The following is a 14,950-nucleotide window of genomic DNA, read 5'->3' as shown; positions in this document are numbered from 1 at the left end:
TTGTGCAGATCAACAAAAATTAAGCACCCCAGTTTGCATAAACACTTAAACATTAACAATGGGACTAGTTGATGAAACATACACTAACAAAGAGAAGCACTTTCTTTATTTACATTGGATATGAAATGATAGAGAGGACACTCGCTCTATTTTAACTATATTATTACTTAATTTTATCAGTGACACTAGGGTTGAGCAGGTGGCAAACAAGGTGTAATGTGCGTCGCAAGGATGGAGGCCGGGGGTGCTTAGACTGGGATGCTGAAGCTGGATCTTTCAGCCCCTATATTCCCCCCCTGTCGGTGTACTAAAATAGGGGCACTCCTTTGTACCCCTTACTTGTGCACGGACAGTCAGAGCCGTGCCCACGGCCACGCTTAAGCGGGGCAGGGGTAGGGAATCAACACCACAAGGCGGTCAAAGCAACGCCAAGACGGAGACACGAAGAGCAAGAGGGCGAGGTGGGTTCCCCCGGCAAGACCCTTGCCGGGGCGGCCCCCACGGCCCCGGCAAGGACCTTGCCGGTGCAGCTCGCCCAACGCCAGCAGAGCGCGCCACCCTTGAGCCCCAGGTTTTCCAACACCACCAACCACTTTGGGACCAGGGCTAGGGAGGCGCCTCCATGATGGCATGCAAATCTTTGTGAAGATAAGGAACACTCAAGTCAGATGAGGATTAGAAGACGACAAACCTCGGTGAGATCTTTGCCAAGGAAACCCACAAGACCTCCCGCAAGATCCTTGCCAGGGATGACCACAATGCCACGGCAAGACCCTTGTCGGGGCCCCCGGCAAGGCCCTTGCCGAGGACATCCGCGGGGCCACAGCCAGGCCCACGCCCGCCAAGTTTCCACCGACATCTTTGGCGCACCAGGTAGAGGGCGCAGTAGTAGAATCTGGTTCGGCCGTCAGCCCAACAATTCTCTGTCGCCATGGCTTCCAAGGAAGGAGGCGACCAAGCAAGCAGCACCGTCAGCAGATGCAGTAAGCGTTCGTGCAACGATAGGAAAGCTAAGTCATGCAAAAGCTCTGAGTAATCCCTTTTTATATAAAGTTATCCTCCTCGGAGATCTTTCCTTTGTATAAGAAACCTGCACGCCGTGGGGCCCTTCCATTATTGGCAACACCCTTGGTCTGTTTCGAGTCTGCTCAACAGATCAAGTGGCTGTGTTGAGAATGGCAGGGTGGCCTTCTGCTATTGGCAACGCTCTCGCTCTATCTCGAGTCCGCTCGACAGTTCGAGCGGCCTCGCTGAGAACGGCAAGGTGGTTCGCACGGTTGCAAGCACGCCCTGCCGGCCGCTAAAGGATCCGTCCTTCAAAGCGCTGTGGTTTGGGTTTACGCACCGGCAAGCCTGCCCAATTGGCATAGGGTGAACATACAAGGAGGGGTTGAACAAGGAAATAACATGCATCAATTTAAAACACTACAGAGTTATATTACATCAATTGTTGTTGCGGTTCTAACTAAAGATATGAATTGTCTTGGTAGTCAACCTGTAGCGGCAACAAGAAACGGGGTGCCTAATCCCGGCGCTGGCCCTCTACCCTCTGAATTCCGCCGGCGCGGTTGATGACAGGCTCAATATGCTCCTTGAGCACCGCGAGGTCTGCATCATCCGACAAGCTATCCAGTGCGGTGTCGAAGTCAAGGTTGGGGTTCCAGTATGCCAGCTTGGTGAGGAACTTGGTCATGGCGCCCTGGCAAAGTATCCAGGCCTCGTTGGCCAGGGAGCTCGCCTAGTTGGAGTTAAATCGTTCCAGGGCTCCAAGGACGCCCTCGAAGAATAGGGTCGGCCTGGCGTTGGTGCTCACGTTCATCTCTGGGGCGTACCTCACGTCCGACATCCCCATGTCAGCCAGCTTCTCGGTGGTCCTATTGGCGACGTCGACGAGGCGGCTAATCCAAAGGTTCTCGCCCTTCACGAAATCCTCGTGAGTGGCGGCATCGTCCTTCCGCAGCTGCTTCTCCGTCTCCAGGCCCTTGGTCAGGGCCTCCTCCCGGGCTTTGGCCTCCAAGAGCGTCTTATCAAGACCCTCTAGCTTCAGCTTCAGGTCCTTGATGGAGTCATTGGTGCGGGAGAGCTGTTCGGCCTTGGCGAGGATGTCATCCTGCGCCATCGTCAAGGCACAGTTGTCCATATTCCTCTCCTTCGCCAGCTCCTCGGTCCTGTTCTTCAGGCCATCCCACTCCACCTCCAGCTCCTTCACCTTGTCGTCGTGGGCCCGAGCTTGGGCATTGAGCGCTTCCTTGTGCTTCTGCTCCAGCCCCCGGGTCTGCGGCGCGACAAGCTTCTCGACCTCCTTGTCCTTGTGGCGGAGTGTGGCGGCAAGCGTCGCCTCACGGGCGACGAGGTCCTCCTCCTGAGAGTCCATCTTGGCCTAGCGCTGGGACCGGGCGGCCTCGGCCTTTGAGGCCTCTTCCCTCACCGCCTCCTGGGCTTTCTCGATGTCGAACTGCTTCAGGAGAAGCTCCAACTCGCGCTCCGCCAGCTGGCCTTGGACGGCCTTCAGCTCCTCGTGGGCCTGGTGGAACCAGGCCTACGCCTCGGTGATGCGCTTCCTGAAGTCTGCCTTCGCCTTGCCCACCACCGCCTCCTTAGACTTCGCCTTGTCCAGGCGGGCGCGATGGAGCGCCTGCAGCTTCCAGAAGCTGGCGCCCATGTCCCGAAGAAGCTGCTCCTCCTGGGTGCCACCGCCAATGGTGCCCGCTTCCTCAACGACCCCGAGCCCGGCGGCGGCGAGCACTTCATCATCGAACACTTCCCCCTTAGCCGGCGCCCTAGTGCTCGCCGTCCTTGGGAGGTGGACGACTAAGTCATCACCTACCTTCAGATATTTGCCTGAGCCGGAGGCAGCGGATGAGGAGGGTTGGTTGTCAACCACCTCCTCCTCGGCATCGGCCTTGTCGGCCTCCCCGGCAGCGCCCTTGCCGACCTCCTCGGTAGCGCCCTTGCCGGCCTCCTCGACAGCGCCCTTGCCGGCCTCCTCGGTGGCAGCCTCGTCGGTCTCTCCAGCAAGCCCTTGGTGGCATCCTCGGCCGTAGTCTCGGTGGCCTCCTCGACGGCGACCTTGTCAGCCTCGGCCACGGCGTCCGCGGCAACCTCCGTGATGATGGTGTCGGTGTCCTCCTCGTCTGCCGGGGGGGATCTGGATGCCGAAAGAGAAAATGAGGCAAGGACAAGATCAAGATTCAAAAAAAGAGAAGAAGAGTAAGGGAAAACAGGTGACTCACCTGAAAGTGCAACTATCCCTAGGTGGTTTTGGTAATTCATAACAACATATAGCTCATTGAGCTAATGCTATTCCAAGACTATTATTTCAGGAAAGCTCAATGAATGGCATGGCATGGATGAGGAAAGTGGATCCCTCAAAATACTAAGGACAAAGGATTGGCTCAAGCTCAAAAGCTCAAGACTCTTCATTTTATATTTTAGTGATCCAAGATCACATTGAGTCTATAGGAAAATCCAATACTATCAAGGAGGGATGAGGTGTTGCTTAATGAGCCTCTTGCTTCAAGTGCTTAGTGATATGCTCCAAAACCCTCAGCTACTTTCTCACATCCACAAATGACCTAAACCTAAATCCACAATCGGTCACACCGAATCTTCCTATCCGGCGTCACCGATTTCAAAAGTCATAGCCACTGCCACAAACCCTAAGCAAATCGGTCTACCGATAGGGATCTCGGTCTCACCGAGATGGGATTGTAATCTCTCTATTTCCCTTCGTAACGTTTCGGTCTAACTGAAGTGAGCGATCGGTCCACCGAGATTGCAATGTAAATTCTCTGTTTCCCTTTTGTAACATTTCGGTCTCACCGAAAAGAGCAAATCGGTCCCACCGAGTTTACCTGACCAACTCTCTGGAAAGCTTATTACCAAAATCGGTCTCACCGAGTTTGTGTAATTGGTCTTACCGAGATTACGTTATGCCCTAACCCTAACCGAATCGGTGTCACCGAGTTGCATGTCAGTCCCACCAAAAATCCTAACGGTCACTAGGTTTACTAAATCGGTCCGACCGAGTCTGTTGAACGGCCCCACCGAGTTTGGTAAATTGTGTGTAACGGTTAGATTTTGTGTGGAGGCTATATATACCCCTCCACCTCCTCTTCATTCATGGAGAGAGCCATCAGACTAAACCTACACTTCCAACTTACCATTTCTGAGAGAGAACCACCTACTCATGTGTTGAGGCCAAGATATTCCATTCCTACCATATGAATCTTGATCTCTAGCCTTCCCCAAGTTGCTTTCCACTCAAATCTTCTTTCCACCAGATCCAAATCCTATGAGAGAGAGTTGAGTGTTGGGGAGACTATCATTTGAAGCACAAGAGCAAGGAGTTCATCATCAACGCACCATTTGTTACTTCTTGGAGAGTGGTGTCTCCTAGATTGGCTAGGTGTCACTTGGGAGCCTCCGACAAGATTGTGGAGTTGAACCAAGGAGTTTGTAAGGGCAAGGAGATCGCCTACTTCATGAAGATCTACCGCTAGTGAGGCAAGTCCTTCGTGGGCGACGGCCATGGTGGGATAGACAAGGTTGCTTCTTCGTGGACCCTTCGTGGGTGGAGCCCTCCGTGGACTCGCGCAACCATTACCCTTCGTGGGTTGAAGTCTCCATCAACGTGGATGTACGATAGCACCACCTATCGGAACCACGCCAAAAACATCTGTGTCTCCAATTGCGTTTGAATCCTCCAAACCCTTCCCTTTACTTTCTTGCAAGTTGCATGCTTTAATTTCTGCTGCCTATATACTCTTTGCATGCTTGCTTGAATTGTGTGATGATTGCTTGACTTGTCCTAAGATAGCTAAAATCTGCCAAACTCTAAAATTGGGAAAAGGTTAAGTTTTTAATTGGTCAAGTAGTCTAATCACCCCCCCCTCTAGACATACTTCAAGGTCCTACAAGTGGTATCAGAGCTTTGGTCTCCATTTGCTTTGATTTCCATAGCTTTTGGTGGTCATAGCCTTGGTTTCACAACCTAGGAGAGTATGGCGTCTAGCGAGGGAAATTATCACCGTAGAGGTCCTTACTTTGATGGTACTAATTTTGCTAGTTGGAAGCATAAGATGAAAATGCATATTCTCGGACATAACCCCGCCGTTTGGGCAATTATTTGTATTGGCTTGCAAGGTGAATTCTTTGATGGGAGAGAGCCGAACCGTGAAGCTAATGCGGAAGAATTGAAGATGCTGCAATACAACGCTCAAGCTTGTGATATCATCTTCAACGGATTGTGCCCCGAAGAATTCAACAAAATCAGCCGTCTTGAGAATGCAAAGGAAATTTGGGATACTTTGATTGATATGCATGAAGGTACCGAATCCGTCAAGGAATCCAAGTTGGATGTGCTCCAAAGTCAGCTTGACAAGTTCAAAATGAAGGATGGTGAAGGTGTCGCTGAAATGTACTCTAGGCTTGCTCTTATCACAAATGAGATTGCCGGCTTAGGGAGTGAAGAGATGACCGACAAATTCATCATCAAGAAGATCCTAAGAGCATTGGATGGAAAGTATGATACCGTGTGCACATTGATCCAAATGATGCCAAACTACAAAGATCTCAAGCCAACGGAAGTCATTGGAAGAATTGTTGCTCATGAGATGTCACTCAAGGATAAGGAGGAACTTCACAACAAGTCAAGTGGTGCTTACAAAGCCTCAAGTGAAGCCCCCACATCATCAAGTGAGAAACAAACCTTCAATGAAGAATTGAGCTTAATGGTGAAGAACTTCAACAAATTCTACAAGAGTAGAAGCAAAGAAAGAAGCTCCAAGTCAAGGTCTTACCATGACAAAAGATCTTCTAGTCGAGAGCGCAATTGCTACAATTGTGGGAGACCCGGACACTATTCCAATGAGTGTACGGCACCCTACAAAAGAAGAGAAGATTCTCCAAGAAGAAGAAGCAAAAGAGAAGAATCACCACCAAGAGAGAGGAGGAGTAGAGATGATCGTTATGAACGAAGACCCTCACGGAGAAGCAAGGATTCGGAAAGGAAGGACAAGTCATCAAGGAGCTACACAAAACGAAGACATCAAGCTCATGTTGGTGAATGGGTATCCGGCTCCGACTCCGACAATCACTCCGAGAGAAGCTATCACTCCGACTCCGAATATACTCAAGATGAAGGTGTTGCCGGTCTAGCACTTGTGTCAACCAACTCCTACGACATATTTGATTCACCAAATGAAGGAATTGGAAGATGCTTCATGGCCAAAGGTCCAAAGGTAACACATCCTGAGTATGTTGATTTCAATAGTGATGAAGATGACTTGCTTGTGGATGATGATTTACTTGTTGACAACTCTAGTGATGAATACTATGATGAAACGTCAATTAATCATGCTAATCAAGATAAAACGAATGACAATGATAAGGAGAAGATTGAGCTTCTAACTAAAGAACTAAACACTCTTAAGTTGGCTCATGAAACTATCTTCGAAGATCATCGAGAACTTTTAAGGGCTCATGAGAAGTTACGCTTTGAAAAGCTCAATCTTGAGCAAGAGCATGAGTTCTTAAAAGCAATCAATGATGATCTCCGTAAGAAAAGTTCTTCTTACATTGCCAAGCGTTTACTCTTATCTACTTACATGCCTCAAGTCAAGTCTAGTAACAAGTACAAGAAAGATACTTCCTCTAGTAGTAACAATAATAATGTCAAATCCAATATTGTTGCTTCTAGTAGTTCTCTTGATTCCACTAATGATTCTCTTAGCCAAGTTACACTTGAGCAAGAAAATAGCTTATTGAAGGGAATTATAGAGAAAGGTGTTTACAAGAGCCTTGCCGGGAGTAAGCAATTCGAGGAAATTGTACGCAAGCAAGGAAGGCACCGGAAGAATCAAGGTGTTGGTTTTGAACGAAAGTTCAATGCCAATGGAGTTGAGTGGGAAGAAGATCAATACCCCAAGACGAAGTTTGTTCCTCAACAAGAGAAGTATGATCCTACTTCCTTCAAGGGAACACAAGCACAAGATGATCTTCCACCACAAGACCACAAGAACAAAGGCAAGGACAAGCTTCAAGAAGAGATTGATGCATTTGAAGAAGCACCTAAGGCCTCGTTCAAGTGGGTTCCCAAGACTACGTCAAGTTCTACTTCATCAAGTACAACTACAACTCCAAGGATTCCCATCAAGATGATGTGGATCCCGAAGAAGAAGAACTAGAGAGTTCTTGAGGGTGACTCCGCCAACATTCTTCACTCATATCATTATGGCAAGAACAAGTGCAATCAACTTCCACATCTTGCACTAGTTCAAGGAGTCACAAACCCTCATGTTGGTAAGGCAAGGGACAAGGTAACCTAATGATTTCATGGACATCATCTTGTGTGTGCATCACTCTATGTCTATGGATATTCTTGTTTGTTCCTTGTGGGACTAACCCATGTAGGTAAGTTGAAAGTGCAACTCACTCCAAAGGATTGCTCCAAATGATCTACATCAACATTGAGCATCCACATCTTCAACACCTACATGAAGTCATCATCGACAAAACCCAAGGTTAGTTCATCCCTCTAAAGGGGATCTCACATCTAGGGGGAGCTTAACTCTAAGAATTGAGTCAAAGCAACTCTAATGGTGTGAACACATCAATGCATTATGTAAAAGTGGTAACCCCACTTGAGCTTAAACGATGAGTATGACCTATGATCAAATGTTTTCATTTGACTCCTAAGTCAATATACTCATATATAGATGACCTAGTCATCGCCAATTGTTTGATAGATGCTAGAATTGGTTGTGCATGCTTTGCCACATATTTCATTTGCCATCTTATTGTGTGAGCATGTTGGTGCATATTTTACTCATTCAAGGACATCCACTTGTTGTTTTAATTGTTTGGCTTCTTTTCTTTTTGCCAAGTGGATGGACAAGAATGCCTAAGAACCTTCTCTAGCTATCTATGCTTTTCTCGTCTCAAACTCTATTCATGCTACATCACAAAATTTGATCAAGTCAGATTCGAACCACTCTGTGTGAGGAGCACTCGGAGTCCCCAATTCGTCATAGACTTAAACTTCCAAAACCTCTTTGTGATTCTCGGTCTGACCGATTCCTCCATTTCGGTCCTACCGAGATCATTAAGTTGATCTAAGTTTTCAATCTTGGTGCAACCGATTTGAACTTTTCGGTCACACCGACTTGCTGTAACTGTACACAGTTATGCATCTCGGTGCCACCGAGTTGTTCCACTAAGTCACACCGACAGGGTCGGGCTATATATAGTCACGGGCAAAAATTTGGAAATTCCTCCAAACCCCTTCGCCCGCGCAATAGCTCGCTCTGCCTCCAAGGTCTCCGGATCGTCTCCTCGTCGCCAGCCGCCTCCTATCGCTGGTCTCCGCCGCCGTCAACGGATTTCAACCCCGTCGTTGCCGCCGTAGTGAGTTCACCGCCAAGTTAGGGTATGGACTCAATCATTGTGCTATCCTCGTCTGATTCCTAGCACATTGTGTTCTTACTGATTCTTGCCACAATTGAAACACTCCTATCCAGTCAATGCAATCCATAGATTAGATTAGATTCAAAATTTTAGGGTTAGGTTTCCGCCGAAACCATCTCAGACCCACCGAGTTGAAAAACTCGGTCCCACCGATTTGGCTTATGCCATTGCACTAGTAACTCTCGGTCTGACCGAGAATTACTAATCGGTGAGACCGATTTTAGGACTTTGTGAAACCCTAGCAGTCTCGGTGCCACCGAACTGTGACTCGGTCTAACCGAGTTCATCAGTTTAGGTTCCAAAACTGCTTCGGCATCACCGAGTTTGAAAATCGGTTGATCCGAAATGCTTTCTGTGGAAAACTAAAACTGAACTTTTGAATCATTCTTTTGCAAAAATCTCTACATTGCTCATCCACTCTATCTCATCTATAACTCTTCACAGGGTCAGCAGCCAGTGTTTGCAGCATGTCAGACCAGAGTGACAGCCAGAACAGGTCAGAAGAGCAGATTGACATGAGTAAGGGCACTAGTCCCTCAAGTTCTTCAGATGATGGGAGCAGAAGCACCCCAAGTAATCTGCCCAAGGTTGCTACCAGGCAAAGGAGGAAGAGAACCTCAGACTCAGAGAATGAGGACTATGTGGCAGCTGAAGATGAGGCTACTTACAAGAAAGTAGTGCTCAAAAAGGAGTATGGCTCAGCAAAGAATACAAAGCCTGGCCTCAATAGGAAAGTTCCTGCCAAGAGGACACCTATGCCCAAGGTCAGAAGGTCCACTCAAGTGCCAGAACAGACTGAACCCAAAGAGGCACCTGAAAAGAAAGTCACATCTTCCAAACCCAAGAAAGTTTCTACTGGAGAAACAATGAAGTTACCATTGAATCAGAGGATGAAGGTGCTCAGGATAAGAAGAAGAAGAGAGCAAGAACCACAACTGCCCAGGTTCTTGGAAAGCCCTCAATGAGAAGAGACTCTGAAGAGGAAGAAGAGGTTGCTGCACCAGCACCCAAGGCACCAAAGCTTATGGGTGATGCTATTAGATCAGGGGCTGCAACATCTAAGCCCAAGGAAGCACCAAAAGCTGCCCCCAAGGCCAAGCTTGCACCAAAGAGGAATACCAGGAGTATTCCAGCTACTGAGAAGAACAAGGCCCCAGTGCCTAATGTTGCTGATGAGGAAGATGAAGAAGGACAGGTCCTAAGGAAGCTCAAGCCCAAGATACCAGACCACAATGATGCCCATCCTGTGGCTGAGGACATGAGGATCGGGAAGGACTCAGGGTTGAGGATATGGAGGATGGAAGATCCATATGCCTCAAGGAGAAGAACTGTTGTTGATTACAGGTTCCATACAAAGGAACGACAGGACTTATATGAGACAATCTTGTTGGATAAGAAGCCCATAGTGTTTGATATGAGGTGGGTCGACTGGACCTACATAAAGGACAATGAAGAGCACTATCCTGGAGTGCAAGACAGTTTTGTTGCTTGTGGAGTTGCTAATTTTGTTGGGCAAAAGCTCACCAACTGGAATGATGAACTTATCATGCAATTCTACTCCACAGCACACTTCTATCCAGATGGGAGGATAGTTTGGATGTCTGAATGTCACATCCCTAGCTTCTGGTGCTGCCTAGTGTTTGCATCATGTTTAAATTTCTGAAACTTGAACTGGGGAAATTTGGAAGCCTCAAAACCCTAAATAAAAGAAGGGCAAAAACCCTAAAAATCTCATTCATTGTTCCAAAGTGCTCTTCTTAGATGTTTAATATTTTTGGCAAGGGTTTTGATCCAAACCAAAAATAATGAACATTTTAAAAGGATTTATTTTTGGGACTTTGAATTTAAATCATTAGCTATTTGAATTTGAATTATATTCATATAACTAGAATATATTTTCAAATACCCCTGAAATATTTTATGAGCTTTTGGAAAAGTCCATCTAGCAAAATAAAATATTCAGAGGAGCTTTTGGCATTGTTTGAATTATTTTGAATTCAAAACAGTGGCAAAAGATTAAATAAAAATAGAAAACAGAACAGAAATATAAAACAAAGCAACTTACCTGGCCTTACCTGGTAGCCCACCAGCAGCCCAGCCACTTACCTGGCGCTCATCTGCAGCAGAGCCGGCCCAGCTTCCGTTCCAGCCCAGCCCACCGCCGCCTCCCTCCCCTGTCGTCTTCCTCCCTCACCAGAAGGACAGAGGCGAGGCGTGGCGAGCACCGACGCCGCCCTGGCCACCTCCTGCTTGCCGCTTCGCCCTGGCCTCTTCGGGTGAAGCCACGCAGCCCCCTCGCTCCTCTCTCTCACTCTCTCCCGACCCCTTCTCCCTTCTCCGCTCTCCCCCTCTCGCGCCCGAGCGCCTCGTCGCCGCCGTCCACTGCCACCACGGCCACCGGCCTCCCTCGCTTCCCCGACCACCCACAAGCTCCGCCACTCCGTCCTCGACCCACCTCACCGAGCCACGCCCCTCCAGAAGCCCCCGAACGACCTCACCGGGCTCGTCTTCTACCTCGGACCCGCCGGCCATCACCGTCAAATCGTCGCTCCGGACCGTCCCCGACCTCGCCGAGCGTTCCGTCGTCATCGCCGTGAGCTCCTGCTCCCCCTCCGCTCCCTCTCTCGCACGCTGTAGCTGCCGCACCACATCCACCGCACGCCCGCCGCCCGCACTCGTCGCCGGTGATGCTCCGGTGACCATTTGTCCCGGGCATGCGCCCAACGCGCTCCCCGCATCACGTAGAGCCTCCGAGGCACCTCGCCGCGCTCGTTTGCGCACCGCAGCCCCATCCCCACTTGCACCCGAGCTTCGGCGCGCCGAGCTCGTCGCCGCGCCAATCCGGCCGCCCCGACCCCAACCGACTCCACCAGAAGTGCGGCATGTTCCCAGCTACCCATACCACCCTCCGCGGCTCGTTTGGTTGCCGAAACGGCCAAAACCACTCTCGCCGCCGCGTCGGGCTCGCCGGCGGCTAAACGCCGGCGCAGCTGACGTTGACGTTGACCACGGGTGGGCCTGTTGACTCCAATGAGTCACTGACAGGTGGGCCCAGCCCTGTTAATTAACCCAGTTTAGTTTAATTAAATTCTAACTAAACTAATTCACTGACACGCGGGACCCACTGTCAGGTTTGACCGGACAGTGACCTGTTGACCTGCTGACGTCCTATGAGGTCATGCTGACGCAATAATTCCTTTCTGAATTTAAATAAATCTTAAATGATTTATTATTTCCAGAAAATGCATAAAACTTCTAAAATTCATAGAAATTCAACCGTAACACCAAATTAAATAATTTATATTATGAAAAATTATCAGAAAAATTCAAGGAATCCATCTGTACCATTTTCATGCATGTTTTGACACATGTTTGTCCTCTGTTTGGACAAACAAATAAAGGGCATTTAAATAATCATATATGGAGTTGGAATTTGAATCATGTATTCAAACCAACTTCATTTAAATCATAGCTAGGTGCATTAGCCCAAAACACACTCATATTGCCATGTCATGAGCATGCATCATATTGTGCATTGCATTGATTGTATTTCTTCTCTGTTGCCGGTATCTGTCCCCTCTCGGTAGACGATGTTCCGACGATGTGATCGTTGACACTGATGAAGACTCAATGCTATCTTCAGAAGTGCCAGGCAAGCAAAACCCCCTTGTTCATTCCGATAAAATCCCACTCTCTCGCTCCTGCTCTCTTTTACTGCATTAGGACAACAACGACATAATTGTTACTTGCTGCGGTAGCTGAACCCCTTTATCCTTTGCATGACCTGTCATTGCCACAGTAAATAGATGAAACCCACTAGCATGAGTAGGAGTTGTTTGAGCCCTGATGTGCCTACTCATTCATGCTTGTTTGTCATGTCTGCTACTGCTTAGAGTTGAGTCAGGTCTGATTCATCGGGGATGAATCAGAGGTGTGTGAACATGTCCTACTGTTGAGTGCTAAGTGTGTGAACACGATTTGGTAAAGGTAGCGGTGAGAGGCCATGTAGGAGTACATGGTGGGTTGTCTCATTGCAGCCGTCCTCAGGAACTGAGTTCTGTGTTTGTGATCCATGAACAGCTACTACCACACATTGGGCTCCGGTCTCTCCAAGCTCTCTCGACTTATTAATCAACATGATCTCTGTCCAGGAGTTGCAACTAGTTTCTGGTGTTTGTAGGTAGTGTTAGTAGTCTACCAAGTGGCACCCGGTACAGGTGGGCTTCGGACAGACTAGGCACAGTGGCCCGGTGTACCAAGTGGCACCCGGATGGTGGGCTTGGGAACCCTGCTCACATCATTTGGGGCCGTGAGCACCACCCCGGCCGGATCTCCTTGTGGATGGAACCCGAATAGGCGATAAACCTGGACTAGAGACTTGTTCGGTTAGTCAGGTCGTGGCCGACTCCCTCGCCCGGCTTCCGCTTGAAGGTTGCCGAGGTACATGACGTGTACAGGGCGGTAAGTGGCGAGAGCGTGTGTGAAGAAGTACACCCCTGCAGGGTTAACATCATCTATTCGAATAGCCGGATTCCTCGGATATGGAAACTTGGACCCCTTGTACAGTTCATAGACAAGTGAAAGTGGATACTCTAAAATTCGCAAGATAAGCGTGAGTGCTATGGATGGCGTTCTCATAGGGAGACGGGAGCGGATCCATAGTGGCGTATTGATATGGTGAATATGTGGACTCGTGTGCGCCACCTCAAAAGAGTTACATTGCAGTCGTAGTTCAGGTTAGCCACCGAGTCAAAGCTGGCTTGCTGCAGTCAAACTCCACCATCCCCTTTGTTGATAATGATGCATTTGTAGATAGTTCTGATGTAAGTCTTGCTGGGTACATTTGTACTCACGTTGCTTAATTTATGTTTTTGCAGAGAGACTTCAGTCTCACTAGTAGTTCCACGTGGACTTCGACGTTTAGCTTGTTACCTCAGCTACGATCTTGTGCCCTCGGCAGGATCTGGTAGATAGTCAGGCTTCTCAGCCTTTTTCATTTATAGTTGTCTGTACTCAGACATGTTAAGCTTCCGCTTGTGCTTTGACTTGTATGCTCTGATTGTTGGGTCATGAGACCCATGTTTGTAATATCTCGCTCCTCGGAGCCTATTGAATAAATACTTGAGTTGTAGAGTCATGTTGTGATGCCATGTTGTATTTGCACATATCGAGCATATTGTGTGTATGTTATTGAAATGCTTGGTATGTGTGGGATCTGACTATCTAGTTGTTTATCCTTAGTAGCCTCTCTTACTGGGAAATGTCTCCTAGTGTTTCCACTGAGCCATGGTAGCTTGCTACTGCTCCGGAACACTTAGGCTGGCCAGCATGTGTCCTTCTTCGTTCCTGTGTCTGTCCCTTCGGGGAAATGTCACGCGATGAATACCGGAGTCCTGTTAGCCTGCTACAGCCCGGTTCACCGGAGTCCTGCTAGCCCAGTGCTACAGCCTGGATTCACTCGCTGATGACCGACACGTTCGATGTTGGGTCATGGATGCCTGTCCCTGTAAGTTTGTGCCACTTTGGGTTTACGACTAGCCATGTCAGCCCGGGCTCCTTACCATATGGATGCTAGCGACACTATCATATACGTGTGCCAAAAGATGCAAACGGTCCCGGGCAAAGGTAAGGCGACACCCGTGGGAATACCGTGCGTGAGGCCGCAAAGTGATATGAGGTGTTACATGCTAGATCGATGTGGCATTGAGTCGGGGTCCTAACAGCGTTGGTATCAGAGCTTGACTGCCTGTAGGATTACCAAGCCAAACTGGTCGAAGTTGAGTCTAAAAATGCTTTAGTTATATAAGGGAATTGATTGTGGGATGGAACGTAAGGCTCTTTTACTCCTTATACCTTATGCCCTTCTGATCTGAGTCATCCTATCTTTCCTACGGGGTTAAGGAACTAGGCTTTCTCTTCTTTCTATCAGGATCACGTGTTACTAATCCGTAGACTTATAAGATTGTTGGATTTAAGCTTGAGTTCAGTTCCTACGACTTCCGTATGTTAATTATTGATCTCGAGACCTTGATATTGTGCTTCTGAGTGGTTATGCCACCATTTTTGTGAATGTCTCAAATCTTTTCTGAGCATTTACAGCCGTTATGCTGTCCGAGTCATCCCAGGTTTCTAAACAATCTGATGTATTTGCAAAATCCTTTCCCTCTGGTTTCGATGTTCTTTATGCCAGCTCAATCACACTAATTTTGAGTTGAGGTATTCTATTGCCTTGACATTTATGTGGGAGTTATTATTATGACCCTAGTTGTCTTAGGGGATCATCTAGTGGTCTAGCCATGATCTGTGTTTCCAGTGTGATGATTCTGGCTTTTATTCTCGAAAGCATCCCGTGATGCCACTTAGTAGTAGGTATTCTACTCCTTGGGTTTTGAACCCGAGATTCACCCTACTTACTTCATGTTGATAGTAATTGCTAGCTCCCTTAGGTTATTAGTAACCTTTGCGATAGTCCTTGAAGTCCGTG

This window comes from Triticum aestivum, chromosome 6B (assembly GCF_018294505.1).
Source record: "Triticum aestivum cultivar Chinese Spring chromosome 6B, IWGSC CS RefSeq v2.1, whole genome shotgun sequence".
Taxonomy (NCBI): domain Eukaryota; kingdom Viridiplantae; phylum Streptophyta; class Magnoliopsida; order Poales; family Poaceae; genus Triticum; species Triticum aestivum.
The sequence above is the reverse complement of the archived record's forward strand: the minus strand, read 5'-3'. Positions refer to the sequence as shown.